General features: G+C 43.3%; 1 protein-coding gene across 1 annotated transcript in view; it reads right to left on the bottom strand.

Moving 5' to 3' along the window:
- Window positions 1–14,812, bottom strand: part of LOC126981532 (uncharacterized) — a 128,204-nt gene that overhangs the window by 84,846 nt on the left and 28,546 nt on the right. The gene's annotated exons all lie outside the window — the stretch shown is intronic.

The following is a 14,812-nucleotide window of genomic DNA, read 5'->3' as shown; positions in this document are numbered from 1 at the left end:
CGAGTATATGATGCACAGATGGGAGGCGGATAAGAGAGAGAGAGAGAGAGAGAGAGAGAGAGAGAGAGAGGGAGAGGGAGAGGGAGATAAAAAAAACTAGGAGTAAGTGAAACACGGAAGCACAAATGAAAAAGGAGACTAAAAAAGATCACTGTATTCCCTTCTTTTTTTTCCCTCTCTCTTTCAACCTTCTGAGCGGAATTGTTGCTCTTTTATCTTTCCCTAACTCACTTTCCCTTCCCCTCTCTACACCCTCACCTTCCCCCTAAATCCCCTCCCTCACATCTAATTTCTTCCTCTCGCTGCTCTTTCTATTCGTCCTCATGTTTTATTTCCTGTTCGTTCTTTCTCGTCTACGTCTTGCCCTCCTCAACCTCCTCCTCCTTCTCCACCTCCTCTTCCTCCCCTTCTCCTCCTTCTCTTCCTCCCCCTCCTCCTGTCTTCTCCCTACCTCTCACACATGCACATTCCCACCACTATAATCAACACTAACACTTCTTTCTCATCCTCCTTCTCTTCTTCATCCTTCAATACGATCATTTACACCTTCTCTTAATCCTTACCTACGATGGCCACTACCTTCCCTTCCCTCCTTACAATCTCAACCACTTCCTCTTCCTCTTCCTCATCCTTGCATACGATCACTACCAAACCCTCCTCTTTCTCCACCTCTCTCCTGTTGTTATCATTTTATCCACTTCCATCTTTTATTTTGTTTAGGTTATCCCATTCTCCATTTTTTTGTCATCTATTTCCTCATCTATACGGTCAGCGGGAGGTTACATCAGGTCAACGGTAGAGTAGAACAGAAGCCACCATCTCTTCCTCCTTCTCTTCATACAGCTAGCAAAGGTCACATCGGGGAACGGTAGCAACGGTAGAGAAGTATAAACCACCACCTCTTCCTCTTCTTCCTTTCCATAGGGTCAGCGAAAGGTCACATCAGGGTAATGGTAGAGTAGGAAAACAGGTATAGGGAGTGAAGCTTGGAAGGTCACATCTGGAAACGGTAGAGAAGTATGAACCACCTCCTCTTCTTCTTCCTCCTCCTCTTCATGCGGTCAGCGAAAGGTCACATCAGGGTAGCGGTAGTGTAGGACAAGAGAGGTGTAGGGAGTGAAGCATGGAAGGTCATATCAGGCAACGGTAGAGTAGTAGAATCCCCCACGTAATCCTAGTCCTCATCCTTTCCATACGGGCAACGAAAGGTCACATTAGGTAGCGGTAGAGTAGGAGAGGTCTAGGGAACGAAGCATGGAAGGTTTTATCACGCAAAATTATAGCAGTAGGAAAGCCATAGGGAGCAAAGCATCAGGCCACCACTTGGAATGTCACGCGTGGACGGCAAAAAGGGGCGGCGAGCTGCGTCAATATGCATCAAACAGCGAGCCGCCGCCAACACCGCCGGGTTAAAAGTGGGAAAAAAGGGCGATATCAAAGGCCGGGTTGACTAGGCGCTCAGGCAGGAACGTAGGCAGGCACGAGCACACACACACACACACACACACGCACACACACGCACACGCACACGCACACGCACACGCACAGGTACACATATTGGATGCAGCAAGACAACCACTCGATATTTTTGACATTGTAATTATCTTGTTGCCCTTGTTACGTCTGCTTCCTGTCTTCTTCCTCCTCCTCTTCTTCCTCCTCCTCCTCCTCCTCCTCCTCCTCCTCCTCCTCTCGCTTCTCTTTCTACTCGTCCTCATGTTATATTTCCTGCTCGATCTCTTTCTCGTCTACGGCATGTCCTCCTCAACCTCCTCCTCCTCCTCCTCCTTCTCCTCCTCTTCCTCTTCCTCCTCCTCCTCCTCCTCCTCTTCCTCCGTGAACCTTAAGGCTGAGATGCCGATCAAGAACGTAAATACCACAATAAAAGAGCCGAGGGAGCCTGTTTTACGAGCCCTCCGCTGCAGCTCCCCGCCATGACAGACTTCAGAGGCGACTCACAGCGAAGTCTGCGTCGCCCACACTTGCATGAAAGGAATAGGAAGAGACAAAGAAAGGAAGAAAAGGCGTATACACATGGCTCTGTTTGTTAGTATAGTCTCCCATAGGTTGAAATACTGTAGATGTTGTTGGTAAATAATGATACGAGAAAAGGAAGTCTCCGCCGCCGACACTTCCATAAAACGAAGAAAAAAGTAAAGAAATAGAAAGACAAAGTAATTATCATGTTGCTTTTGTTGCTTCTACTTCCTGTCTTCTTCCTCCTCCTCTTCCTCTTCCTCCTCCTCCTCTTCCTCCCCCTCCTCTCCCTCCTCCTTCTCCTATCGCTTCTAAGACTCGTCCTCATGTTTTATTATCGTGTTATATTATCGCGCTGTTTGTTAATATAGTCTCCACCTGTGAAAGAAAATAAGTGATAATGAAATAGGAAGATTTAAGGGGAAGAAAAAACAAACAAGAAAAAAAGAGAGAAAACGTATTCACATGGCATTGTTTGTTACTGTGATCTTCCCACAGGTTGAAAAAATAGATGTTGTTAAAAAGATAATGAAATAGAAAAAAATACAGGAAAAGAAACAAGAGAGAAAGAGAAGGCGCACACCCACGTCACGCTGTTTGAATTAAAAAAAAAAAAAAAACGAAGCCAGGAATAAATAAAAAAAAACCGACTCCAAAAATCTTATATAAAAAAGTGAAAAAGCAAACTCCAAAAGTCAATATAAAAAAGTGAATAAAAAAAGTGAAAAATAAAAATAAATAACGCCCATATGTTGAAGGAAAATTAATGTTGGTAAAAGATTATGAAATGAAAAAAAAACATGCAAGTAATAATTAGAAAAGTGCCTTACGTTTATTTATTTCTATAATTTTGCTAAAAGAAATCGGCTTTTTTTTAAACCTGCCCCGTAATCCTCTTGCACGCGGCAGGAAAAAGTAGCGGAGTAGCGACGCGTAAAACAGCATTACTTTGCTCACTCTTTAACTATTCCGCCGAAAAAAAATCCTCATCCGCAACAAGAAATACAAATATAGTGAAAGAACTGAACGAAATTAAAAGTGAAGTATAAAAGAGGTAAAACTGAACGAAACCCGAAATGGATAAATAAGTAAAATGCACACACCAAAAATTGAAAAAAAATAAAAGCAAACGAAGCCAGAAATAAATAAAGATAAATAAAACGACTCCAAAAATCTTATATAAAAAAGTAAAAAAAAAAACACAACTCCCACAACTCTGCCCAGTACCTAGTCCATACAAGTGTTGAAAAGCGACGGAGCAAGGACACAGCTCTGCCTCACTCCCGCATTCACGGGAAGGAGGCAGGACAAGTCCCCACACTTCACAGCACTTTCTGTAAGAGAATACAGGCCAATCAGCAAACCAGTGGTCCTCGCAGGAATCCCACGGAGTCGCAGAAGATCCCAGAGTGCCTCACGATGCACTAAATCAAACGCCCTTCTTGAGATCGACATAGGCTGCAAGCATCCCCTGTCGAAACTCACGTCGGCGCTCCGCCAGTACGCGAAGCGCTAGGATACGGTCAGTTGTTGACTTAACAGGCGTGATCCCAGACTGTTCAGGTCTCTGCAGCTTCAGCAGCTGGCTGCGAATTCGCATCAGCAATAGGTGGGCAAGCACCTTGCCTGGCACACTGAGCAGTGTAATACCACGGTAGTTGTTGCAGTCCTGGCGGTCCCCTTTCCCTTTCCAGACAGGGACAAGAAGAAGGGAAGAGAAAAACACGACCAAAACCACCAAACAGACGCTATGATTTGCCTATCCTGACCCGCGGCGTCTTCCCCTCCCCTCACCACTCCAACCTTCGCTCATGAAAACCTTTGCAATACGATCTTCCGCATCGCTGGCTGAATTCTTCCCGAACAGCATTACGTTACGCCTTTCACACGGTCGATCCTTCCTATAATGCACCTCCCAGCCACCCCCAATCCCCCCATGACACCACACAACGACCCCCTCTGTACACTGCCCATGAATAACTCGATCGCTTCAATTAAGCAGCTAGTAACTCATGCCTCCTTCCTCATAAAGTTCTTGTCCGAAATGCACCTCCCAGGCTCTCTCCTCACTTGACACCACGCAACGGGCCCCACCTGAATACAAACCATTATTCAGGCAGTTGACTCATACATACTTCCTCTCTTAACCTAACTTATAACCTAACCTGTAATGCATGGCCCTAGGCACTCCAACACCCCAGCCCCCTTGACATCAGACAAAGAACTCTCTCTGAAAAGTATACCCGTGAGTATTACAAGCTCTTTCTTATTCATACAGCCAGTAGACTCATACCACCTGTGTTTTTTTTATCTTTCTTATCTATAATGCATTGCTCCAATGAACCCCACAACCCTGAACCCCTCACTACACTCCCCATGAAGACCTCGGTTTCGTTATTCATACTGCCCGTTCACTCATGCCTCCTGCGTCTCTACCTTCCTTCTTCCTTCCCATAATGCACTGCTTTAGTCACCCTCACTACCCAGCTACCTCGTGAACAGCAACCAATTAATAAGTTCCTCCTTTTCTTAGTCTTTCCTCTCTTTGTAGCTACACCTCCCCAGTCACCATCACGACACAACCTCGTATTTTCTTTTCTTATCTTCATTTCTTTTCTATACTGGTCCAGCCATCAGCACCACTCGGGATCCTCGTGAACAGAAACTAGTTAACACGTTCTCTTTTTCTACCTCTGTTCTTTTGCGAGTCCACCTTTCCAGTCCCCTCTTTTCTTAATCCTTCTTCCCATAATACTCTACCTCAGTCTCCACTTCCACTTCAAGAGCACCAACTAATTGAATCCTGCCTCTATCGCCTCCTAACCCTCCCCCCCATAATGCACCACGCCTGCCACCTCCTGACAGCACAGGAAGCACCCACCGAATATTGCCCCCATTAACGTCCTTGCCTTATTCAAACACACGGCCTCCTCCACGCCATCCTGACAGCAATGAGGTATAATGTAGCCTCCGCACCGCCAGCTAGTCCACGAGCCTCCATATACAGCACTCTTTATTATTCTTTGGTTTCTGCCTCATTGGTTTTGCTCGAGGAATAACCGACATGACAGCGACGGAGCGAAGGGTGTGTTGTATGAGTTATATATCGTCGTAGTGGAGTTCGTTGGTCATCGTCAAAGTGGTATCGTAGGGTAGCATCGTAAAGGGTGCGTATATCAATGTCAAGGCCACAGTCAGGGTCAAGGTTTTATGTCGTTGTAGGATGGGGCTCCGGCTTCTACCTGTTTTACCTTTCTGATTAATTAACATTGCCGCAGAGGGTGATTGAGGTAGTTATCTGTGAAAGAGAAAGGTACTACTACTACTATTACTACTACTACTACTACTACTACTACTACTACTACTACTACTACTATTACTACTACTACTACTACTACTATTACTACTACTACACTTATTCTAGTATCTCCCTCATCCAAACTCATCCCTCATACATGCCTCATACATCCACATCCCCATCCACCCTCACCCCTTCCAATGCAGCCATCTCTTCCCCCTTTACTCCAGCCCTCCCCCCTTTCTTCCTCTCCCTCTCCGTCCTCCTCCCTTTCTCTCTCCCTCTCTCCCTCTCTCCCTTCAGCCACAAACTTCGTGATAGAGAAAGTTAAACGTGTGGCGCTTGTTTGCGTGCAGGAAAGACGAGATTAGGCGCCCACACCCCCCTCCCCTCCTCCCCCTCCACCCACCCTGACCCTCTCCACCTTGACCTTCCACCCACCCCTCCACCCCCTTCACCAAGACCCTCAACCCTTCCCGTCCCTTCCTATCTTCATTATCAACTTTTCCCTTTTCCTCTCCTCCTCCTCCTCCTCCTCCTCGTCCCTCCTTTTTTTTCATGTTTTTCCTCTTCCTTGTCGCTCCATTTTCCCTTCAGCGGACATTTTTATCCTTTCCTCTCCTCTTCTCTCCCCCGTCCCTTTCTCCTCCCTTCGCCAACTTTCCCCGTATCCTCTCCTCCTCCTCCTCCTCCTCCTCCTGCTCCTCCTCGTCCTCCTCCTGTTCACTCCATTTCATCAATTTTCCCCTCTCGCGCAGACCCAATTTCCCTTCTCCACCAACTTATTTTCCCTTTTCCCCTTCTCCTAGTTCGCCTCCTTTTTTTAATCTTTTTCCTCTTTCCTCTTTCCCTTCTTCGCCAGGGTTTTTTTCTCCTCTTTCCTCTCCCCCTCATCGTTGTCCTTTCCTCTCTCCCTTTATCGCCTACCTTTTATCTTTTCCTCCCCCCTCATCCACTTTCTATATCTTTTTCCTTCTCTCTCTTTCCCTGCTGCGCCATTTTTTTCGTCATTCCTCTCCTCATCATCGTTCTCCTCACTTCTTTTAATCTTTTTCCTTTTCTCTCTTTCCCTTCTTCGCTATTTTTTTCCGTTTCCCCTCATCATCATCGTTCCCTTCACTTCTTGTAATCTTTTTTCCTCTTCTCTCTTTCCCTCCTTCGCTATTTTTTCCTCATTCCTCTCCTCATCATCGTTCTCTTCACTTCTTTTAATCTTTTTCCTCTTCTCTCTTTCCCTCCTTCGCTATTTATTTCGCTTTTCTCTCCTCCTCGTTCTCTCCATTCTTCTCTTTTCTGCTTCCTGTTCCGTCGCTTCATTTCCTCATCTCCCTCTTTTCCCTTTTCCTCTTCTCCTCCTCCTTCTCGGCCTCTTCCCTCCTTTTCTTCCTTATTTTATCCCTTCGTTTACAGTCTGTTTACTTTTTAAAACTTTTCTCCTCCCCTCCATTCACTCTCTTTTTTTCCTCTCTCTCTCTCTCTCTCTCCCCTCCTTTCAATTCCTTGTTTTTGTATTTTTCCTGCATCTTTTCCTTCTTCTTTTGCTACGTTATTTTATCCCTTTTCCTCTACGTATCATTTTCACTGTGCAAACTTAATCATCATGTCGTGTTCTTGGTTCTTTTTTCCTTTATATTCAAACTTAACTATTTTTTTTTTTTTTACTTTTCTCTCTCCCTCTTCTCACCCTGACCCCCCCCCCCCGCACTCTGGTATTCCCCCATCCCCCTTTTTTCTGTCTTTTATATCTTGTTTTTCTTTCTTTTTAATCAGTTTCTCTTCCCTCATGTCCCTTCTTTTATCTCCCTAACCCTTTTTACCTCTTTTTTCAATCCATTTATCATTCCCTTTTAACTTATTTTACTCTTTTCTACTGTTTATAGCTCCCAGACAATTTCCTCCCTCTTCCTCTTTGTCGCTAGCTTCCTTTTTGTTTCCCTTTTATTCTCTTTGTCTCTATCTTCTATCTTTCCATTTTATATCTTTTCTCTTTATTTCTTTTCTTCTCGCCAAGGCCATTGCCCCGAGCAGTTTCCACCCCTTTTCTTTCGATTTATGATTCCCTTTCAACTCCTTCTTCGTGCCTCTCTCTACCCTTGACCGCTCTCCTGCAGTTCGCTTAATCCTTTCTAACCCTCTTCTATCCACTTATCCTTCTCTTACAACTCGATTTATCCATTTTCTACCCTTTGTCACGTCCATGCAGTCCTAATTCTGTTCCCCTCCACCTCGTCTATTCACTTATCCTTTCCCTTTGCACTCCCTTTCCCCTTTTCTCTACCGGTTATCGCTCCCCTGCAAACCCCTTAACACTTTCTACCTCCTCTTCCATCCACTTATCATTCCCCCTTCAACTCCTCTTTAACCCTTTTCCAACTGTTTGTCTCCTATCCCTTGCCATTTTTATCCCTTTTCCATCCACTTTTCATTTCCCATTCAACTCTATCTATTTTCTACCATTTTTCAACTCTTTCCTATTCCCATGCATTTCCTGTTCTGTCCCTCTTCGCCTCGTCTAGCTGGAACCTCGACTTTGTCCACCATTTCTCCCGTCAACTCCTTTTTCATCCATTCTCTACCCTCTTATCGGTCCCTTGCAGTCCCCGTTTCCTTCCCCCTTCGCCTTCCTCGTCTGGCCCTCGTCCCATCGCCACCCTCGGCCGTGTAGTCGCGAAGTCCAAGCTGCTCTCGTTTCTGGGTCACGGGACTTAGCAGTTTCCTGAACGAGACCATTTGTCGCGTAAAGGAAAGTGCGCCTCTGGACATTTTACATTAAGAGGTTAAATGAGTCGGGACGAATGTAACTCTTTCAGGAAGTGGAGAGATAAATAAGGTAAAGCAGACCAGGCGAAATGTTGATAAATAAGTGAGTGTAAGGCAGTGTATTGGAAGCCATGGTAAGGTTGTGGTGGTAGTGGTTTTGGAAGCCAGGGTAAGATTGTGAGTGGGATTGAAGGCTATGATTGGATAGTGGAAAGTTGTGATAAGGAAAAAGTATAAGTGTCTGAAATGTGTAGTAGTAATAAGTGGTTGTGTGGGTAGCTGCAGAACACTTTACTGGTATATTACATAATGAGGTAAGAATTTTTAATAAGGGAGAGTAAAAACTTATGAGGATGGTGTTAAATAGATGACTGAAGAACTTATAGACGCCAATCTCGGTGCATGATAATTATAGTCGTGTTAAATCTAATGTCATTCAATTAAAAACGTTTCAAGGGCGATTAGTGTTATTAGTGAAGTGATTTGGCGCTTTGCAGAATAATTTTTGATTCTACAACGAGGAAGTATTAAATAGTTACAAAGTGAGCGTTAGTTAGCGGTTTCTATTTTAATTCTAGAACCTGTTTGCAGCTTATAATGTAATGGTAATGAAATATATTGCAAGGGAGGATTAATCAAAAGTCTCAAAAATGGAGAAACGGATGCAAATAAGTGGTTTTCTGAATAGTTAAATAAAGTATCACCAGTTAATTACAAAGTGGTGTTGAAATAAATTGCAAAGAAATAAAAAAAGTGTTTGAATTGAGAGTTGATATATTTTCTTTACTAGGAAGGAGGCCGCTGAAGGTATCAACAAATAAATGATAAAAAAATATAGCGCTGCTTTCATAATTTTCCAAACCCATTTATGATACAGTATTATTAGGATCTAGAGCAAGGAACTTTAAATGGTATGGAAAATGTTGGTAAGATATTGACGCGAAATTGCGAAACTGATAGCGAAATTGACTTCTCTTTTGGCCTCTCGTTCTATTTTCTGCAGTTGGAGCAGCGGCTGGCGGGTTTTTTGTTGTTTTATTTCTGTTAATATGTTTGTTTGTTGCCCTTGAGTTGCCTCCCTTACTGTAAAAAAAAAAAAAAAAGATACAGACTCTTGGAAAACAAATGATCAAAAACATCTTTCAGAATCACTGTGGGCTAATCCATCACCTGTTAGCGCAGACAGGTGTTAAGACCCAGTGGAAGAGTTATGACGTGAAGGCAAAGGTGTCACGCGACCTATTGATGTTTCTATTGACTTCGATTTTTTATTCCTATTTTTTTGTACCGAAGCCAAACTTGTCAACCCGAGCCGCGAAAGTCCTCGAGTGTTTGAGGCAGTGACTGTGATGTTTGTCTCTCTTATTTACCTTTGAGCCCGTGAATTAGTTTTTTGTTTTTTTACTGTAAGTTGAAGAGAAGAAAAAAACAAAGAAATCATAAGTTCGGAGGAAAGGGAATAAAGGCAATGTTTCTTTTTTATTGTTTCCGTTATGTCCCGTTATTGTTTCCGTTGTGTTGTGTTCCCACGTGAAAAAAAAATGTACTTAAGGGGGAGTATACTGCGCTTGTTGGAAAATAATAATAGAAATCACAAAAGAAACGTTCGGAAGCAAAGGAATAATGGTAATGTTAATATTTTTTTTCTATTACTTCCTCTATGTTATTTATTTCCCTTTAATCTCACTTGGAAAAGATGACATGTTTTGAGAATTCTAATAATGCGTTTGGTTATAATAATAATAATAATAATAATAATAATAATAATAATAATAATAATAATAATAATAATAATAATAATAATAATAATAAAATATAGATTCTCGCCGCAGCAAAATTCGTTCCGAGTACGTGCGTGTGTGTGTGTGTGTGCAGTGTTGCCAGTTCCGAGTGCGTGTGTTGTGTGTAGTGTTGCCAGCTTTGTGTTACCATGAAGGTCACGTCTCGCTTGTCGCCTTGAGTTGCGAGATCAGGTTGGGTTAGGTCACTCCCCCGCTCGGGCTGTAGTGTTTCTAGGGATAGTGTTTCTAGAGTTAGTGTGTCTGTGGCAAGTGTTTCTAAAGGTATTGTTTTTGAAGGGAAGTGTGTCTGAGGGTAATGATTCTTGCGCTAGTGTTTCTGATGGTACTGTTTCTTGGATTAGTGTTCCTTGGGTTAGTGTTTCTAGGTTCAGTGTTTCTGCGTGAGGTGTTTCGTATTCCTTAACTCACACTTTCCCTCCCCCATCTAAAAAAAGAGCGACCATTTCCATTAGCAGTCACGTTTTTTCCCTTTTATTTCCTTATAATCATGGGTAAATGCAAGGAACAGAGGGGTTATAAAGAGAGAGAGAGAGAGAGAGAGACCATGACTTCGTTGTTTTCACTTTATTAATTTCACATCCCGATATCAATTCTGTTTACTAATCCACTTTTACCGCAATATCGCCGTAAGGTTTTCAAGGCTGCGTCCATTTCCATTCTCCGCGCCGGGCCCGAATAATCTAATGAATATCTACTGCAGCGGAATGGGAGAAGAGGGGGGGAGGGGGAGGGGAGGAAGAGGAGGAGGTGGAGGGGGATAGTTGGATAGGAGGAGGAGGGAAAGCAAGGTAGGGAGGAAGATGGGTAATGGGGAGGCTACAGAGGAGAGGGAAGGAGGAAGAGGGAAGGGAATGGTTGGGGAGGAAGGAAAGTAAAGGGAGGTAGAGAGGTATTGAGGAGGAATGCAAGAGGAGAGGAGAGGGAAGAGGGTAGAGAGAAACAGAGGAGTGGGAAGCAGAGGACTGGGGAGGAGGAATAGGAGGGAAGCGGAGGAAGGAGAGTAGAGGAAAAGAGAATGGGGTGAGAGGGGAAGGGTTAGAGAGGAGGAAGGGAGGAAGGCAAGGGTAAGGAATTCGAGAGAAGAGGAAAGGAGAGGAGAAACATAGAGGAAAACATAGGCAGGTAGAAAGTAAAGGGAATGGACGAAAAGAAAGCTACATGAGAGGGAGTAAAGGGGAAGGAGGGAAAGAAGGAAGAGAAGAGAGAGGGCAGAAAGGTATTGGAAGGGAGGTAAGGAGTCAAAGAAGGAGGATAGGGAGATTAAGGGATGTGGTATTGGCAGGGATGGGATATGATGAGGCAGAGAGGTATGTTAAGTTATTGAAGGGGCTGTGGAGGGGGACGAGGAGGAGGACGAGGACGAGGAGAAGGGAATGTAAGGTAGGGAGGGAGTAGGAGGAGTACGAACGAACGGAGGGAGGGAGGGAGGGAGGGAGGGAAGGAGAGAGAGGAATGGAACGAGAAGTGAATTAAGTAACATGGAATTGGATTGGTTCCCAGATGTCAACACAAAAACACTGCATATTTTTCCTCGTTCAGTGTAGCAAAAGGAAAAGTAAGAGCAACATTGAAAGTCGAAGCAGTAGTAGTAGTAGTAGTAGTAGTAGTAGTAGTAGTAGTAGTAGAATACACTTATGATAAAAAATAAAAAAGTATAAACATCTCAAGACCTCTATCGTAACGCCTCTTTCTGTCTTCTGAGCCGTTTAACTCAAGTGGTAAGTGGTCAATAGTTTCTCTCTTTATAAACCTACCTCTATTTACCTGTCTAACACACCTGAACCTTTATTACTCATCCCTATTTGTTTACCTTCTCAGCTGTCTACGTCTTTCTCTGCTCCCTCTACCTGTTTTTCACTTTCACTTCTCTAAACACCTGTCTCTTTTTCTTACCTACCTATGTCCTGCTCTACCTGGCTGTTTACCTTCTCAGTTGTCTACGTCTGTTTATCATCTCAATTGTCTACGTCTGTTTATCATCTTAATTGTCTACGTCTGTTTACCATCTCAATTGTCTACGTCTGTTTACCATCTCAATTGTCTACGTCTGTTTACCATCTCAATTGTCTACGTCTGTTTACCATCTCAATTGTCTACGTCTGTTAACCATCTCAATTGTCTACGTCTGTTAACCATCTCAATTGTCTACGTCTGTTAACCATCTCAATTGTCTACGTCTCTCCTCTGTGTACTTGTTGTCACTAATACGCGTCTAAACACTTGTCTCCCTTTCCTACGTACCTTTGTCTGGTTATCTCTTTATCTTCTCAATTTTCAACGTCTTATCTCTGCTCCATGTTCGTTTTTTCACTTAGCCGTCTCTGAACACCTGTCTCCTCTTCTTACCTGCCTTTGTCTTGCTCTACCTGTCTTTAATTATGCAGACGTAGTTACCTGTGTATTTGCCTTTAATTCCCTAGTATTTACCTGGCGTTTATATTTCCCTCTTCTAATCGTCTCCCTTGCACCTGTCTCCCTCTGGACGTCTTTAAGTTCTTTAAGACATGAATTCAAAGTTACCTGAAGAAATACGAGACAAATTGCGGTTTTTTTTCTTCTTTTTTTTATCGTTCGCCTCAAAATAATTTCACATCATTTTCTTCTCGTCTATAAATTTGGAGAGATAGATTTCGTGTCTTCTTAGCGTTGTTTCGTGACGCGTGTGTGTGTGTGTGTGTGTGTGTGTGTGTGTGTCGATACGCACCACCACTTCCTCCTTCTTCTCTTTCTTCACACCCTCTTTCTCCTGTTCCTCCTCCTCCTCCTCCTCCTCCTCCTCCTCCTCCTCCTCCTACTCCTCTCATGAATAGAAATCCCTCCACTCTCCCTCCCACAACCCTCATGGCCTTCTCCTCTCCTCCCTCTCCCCCCCCACCCCCTCTTTTCTCTCCCTCCCCCTTACCTTCTATCTTCTCTTCCTCCTCTTCACTTTCTCTCGCATCCTCTTCAGTCTTTTTTCTTCCACTTTTTTCGCCTCTTACGTGTTCGGTCACCTCAAGAACCTCACTTGGAAGGGGCTCAATATTTTCATGGTTTGGGTAAAATTGATCTATTGACGTTTCTCTGTCTCTCTCTCTCTCTCTCTCTCTCTCTCTCTCTCTCTCTCTCTCTCTCTCTCTCTCTCTCTCTCTCTCTCTCTCTCTCTCTCTCTCTCTCTCTCTCTCTCTCTCTCTCTCTCTCTCTCTCTCATTTATAGATTTATCTTATTTTACTTATTATGCTTGGGAGAGAGAGAGAGAGGTGTCGACAGAGAAAGGAAAATAAAAATAAAAAGTTCAGAAAAGTCAAGGAAAAAAAAGACACTCACGATGGAATGGTTTTCACGCCTGTTGCTCCTATTCATTGTACGTGTGTGTGTGTGTGTGTGTGTGTGTGTGTGTGTGTGTGTGTGTGTGTGTGTGTGTGTGTGTGTGTGTGTGTGTGTGTGTGTGTGTGTGTGTGTGTGTGTGTGTGTGTGTGTGTGTGTGTGTGTGTGTGTGTGTGTGTGTGTGTGTGTGTGTGTGTGTGAGCATGCAAACATTTCCACTTTCATTTGATATTTATCGTTCCGGCACTTTGTTTAGCTTTTTTTTTTCTTTCCTCTTCGATTCTATTTTTGTTTTTCTTTCTATTCTTTCATTTTTTTTACGTTTCTTTTTTTCTTTTTCATTTCCTCGCCTCGATTCCCTCCCCGTTTCAAATATTAAAGTCATGCCTTGTTTCCCTTTGACTAACACACACACACACACACACACACACACACACACACACACACACACACACACACACACACACACACACACACACACACACACACACTCACACGCACATTTTTCACTCCTTGTTTATTTACCTCCACAATTTCACTTTCGGAACAAACAAGAAAATGACAACACATAATTTTCTCTACAATTAACTCGACAAGGATATATATATATATATATATATATATATATATATATATATATATATATATATATATATATATATATATATATATATTTATATATATATATCTCTCTCTCTCTCTCTCTCTCTCTCTCTCTCTCTCTCTCTCTCTCTCTCTCTCTCTCTCTCTCTCTCTCTCTCTCTCTCTCTCTCTCTCTCTTAATAATATTCTTTCCATTTTTTTCGATCTTTTTTTTCTTAAGTTTTCCATTCGTTCTTCTAATCATCTCATTTGTCCTTTCATTTCCCTCATTTGTTTCCTCATTTAGAGAGTTGGCTATGTAATGATCTCTGTCCAAGGTGAGAGCTTCATTTGCCATTGATTAATATCCACTGAACGTCACTAATTAACTTCATATCCGAGATGGAGAGAGAGAGAGAGAGAGAACTAACGACATGCACTCTATAGTCTACATGCAAACCCTCCCTTCGTGTGTGTGTGTGTGTGTGTGTGTGTCAGGACCCAATTGGATTAACTCTCCTTTACTGCGGCTAAACTTTCCATGCCTTCAGGTTTAGCAAAGTTACCCCTCCCCCAACGCCCCTCTCTCTCTCTCTCTCTCTCTCTCTCTCTCTCTCTCTCTCTCTCTCTCTCTCTCTCTCTCTCTCTCTCTCTCTCTCTCTCTCTCTCTCTCTCTCTCTCTCTCTCTCTCTCTCTCTCTCTCTCTCTCTCTCTCTCTCTCTCATTTATGCTTTGAAAAGGACGTAATTTCTGCTTTTCTTTAATATGGTGATGTAATTTTCTTTTCTCTCACTAACTTACTTTTTCTTTTGTCTTCTTACCATTTAATTCCTCCTCCTCCTCCTCCTCCTCCTTCTCCTTCTCCTCCTTGACCTTCCTCTCCTCTCTTTGCAGTGTCTCCTCTTTAAATCAAGTCAAGGTGAAGCGAGAATCGGAGTGGGAGTCGTTGTTTCTCTTCCTTCCTTCCTTCCTTCCTTCCTTCCTTCCTTCTCTTCCCTGTGCTATTCTCCTACTTCTTTCTTCCTTTCTCCCTTCCTTCCTTCCTTCCTTCCTTCCTTCCTTCCTTCTCTTCCCTGTGCTATTCTC

The sequence above is a fragment of the Eriocheir sinensis genome, chromosome 48 (genome assembly GCF_024679095.1).
Source record: "Eriocheir sinensis breed Jianghai 21 chromosome 48, ASM2467909v1, whole genome shotgun sequence".
In the NCBI taxonomy this organism is placed as follows: Eukaryota; Metazoa; Arthropoda; class Malacostraca; order Decapoda; family Varunidae; genus Eriocheir; species Eriocheir sinensis.
The sequence above is the reverse complement of the archived record's forward strand: the minus strand, read 5'-3'. Positions and strand labels throughout refer to the sequence as shown.